The following is a 2,174-nucleotide window of genomic DNA, read 5'->3' as shown; positions in this document are numbered from 1 at the left end:
CTGATGAGATGCATTTAAAACACCGGGGAGAGGCTTCATCAGCGATGCCGGAGCTCAAGATGAGCCGGGACAGGAACGACAACACTCACTTTTCTTGGAAAATAAGTAACCATAAGTTTAGTTTTTGCATTTAAGTTGACTTAAAATTGCTAAAAGTATTTTTCGCTCAGAGAAAATTTAGGTAACTCGAGAGAAATGAGCCACTTCTCGGATAAACACATTATCCCCACTGTCCTGAAAACATGTTTAAAGGAATGGAGTACATGGTTGTTTTAAAGTTTCCATCTGATGGGAGGGGGGAGGGGGGGTGAAACCGTTTAGCTGCTGAGGAGAAACTTGTGACAGCTGTAATATGACTCCATCTGCTGATGAAGGCTGAGAGATGTTGCCAAAAGCAACAAGTGTGAGAGCTTCGTCTGTCTGACTGATCCGAGTCGAGTCTCACCTTGAATCTGTTGTGAACGCGTCAGTCAGATTTTCTTTGGGTTTAAATCAGAGCTCCATCGGGGGGTGGTGAGCAGGGACGTGCAGAGGGGGGGGCGGAGGGGGCTTGAGCACCTGCCCCTTTGCCCCTTGGTGCCCAAAGTGCCCTTTTGTCAGGTTTTTTTTTTTTTTTTATGTGTGCGTGTTTGTTGGTGTGTGTGTGCATGGTGCATGTCCAAAAGAATAATAATTTAGATCTACCGTGGCTGGTTACATAATCCACATAACGTACCCTCACTCTGCCCTACTTTTCCTCTCGCAGCTCCGCTGCCTCACGCTGGCCAATCTGTCCTGCCCACTGAGCTATATTATACACTGGAGTGCTAATCACCGTCTGTTTGAACGAGTCGCTTTGAAGCCACCAGCCGCCATATTGGTACTCCCTATTTCCCCCCAGTAACTAGGGAATATGTGCGCTACAGCATCGGATTTTCTCATGTTCAGGGGTGGCTTAAGACTTTTAAAATGTCAAATGCCATATACTTTTATGTTATGTTCTAAAAATATCAAGTACTGAGAAAGTTATGTGCTGAAATATTTTGCATTTTATTCATTTAAATATATATGTTTAACATTTCTAAATATATAAATAACAATGTACAAAAACATATATTTACATATGTGTATACATATATATACATATATACATATACACATACTTATATATACATATATATATATATTTAATATGAATAACATGTAAAATATTTCAGCACCTAATTTCCTAGTAGTTAATAGTGTTAGTACATCCACTGACTGTAGAATTACCTGTGAAATATTTTCACACAGTCAGAAAACTGCTTGTTGTTGCAACCAAATCCTATGGGATTATGTGAGAGTAGGGAGTAGCAAGATGGCGGCCAGTGACTTCAGTTTTTCGGCAAAATCAGCACTACAGTGTATAATATAGCTCAGTGGTCCTGCCCCTTTAAATCTGCAGCACACTTGACTGTGCTCTGTGCTGTTTAACTCCACTGTCATTGGTAATACTGCTTTAAATCCCGCCTTCCCTCTTTCTGATTGGCTGTTTTCTAGTCTGTCCGTGTGCGTGCTTGCTTGGAACGGAGATTTCAGTTTTACAGTTATCATACAGGAATACTGTGGTTACCACAATTAATACTAGGCCACGGAACTAGTCTTAGTTAAGTAACTAATTATCTGCAGTAAAATAGGTGAAAGCTGCTGAGTGCAGTTCTGTAAAGAAGCAGGCGAGAGAGTTTTGATTTATGGAACTTGAGAAATGTAAGTAACCAACGTTAGCATCTCAAAATAGCATCTAATTCTGAAGTATAATGCATTTATCAACAGAAACCTAATCTGTTTTATAAAACTAAATATTTTGTGCCAGGCTGGAGTTCTGAAGCTGGAAAGATGGAAAAGCAAAGACTGTAGACTATTAAAAATTCTGATTCTTAGCCACAGCTGCCTGAAAAAGAAAAGGTGAGGGTTTCCCTTTTACCAATATTTCGTTGCTATTATTGTTTAATTTTTTTGTTGACCCTCTGATGCAGTTCAGGTATAAATAGCAGGTGATATTTCTTTTATAAGATATACAACACAACAACACTATATACTGCCTAAACAACTGCTATATTTTGTTTAGACTTTTACTTATTTATAATAGCGTAATTAGGATTTCACAAAATGATAGTGATATTTATTTCACTATTTCTACTTCTAGAATTAGAATT

This window comes from Fundulus heteroclitus, chromosome 7, assembly GCF_011125445.2.
Source record: "Fundulus heteroclitus isolate FHET01 chromosome 7, MU-UCD_Fhet_4.1, whole genome shotgun sequence".
NCBI lineage: Eukaryota > Metazoa > Chordata > Actinopteri > Cyprinodontiformes > Fundulidae > Fundulus > Fundulus heteroclitus.
This window is presented reverse-complemented; position numbering follows the sequence as displayed.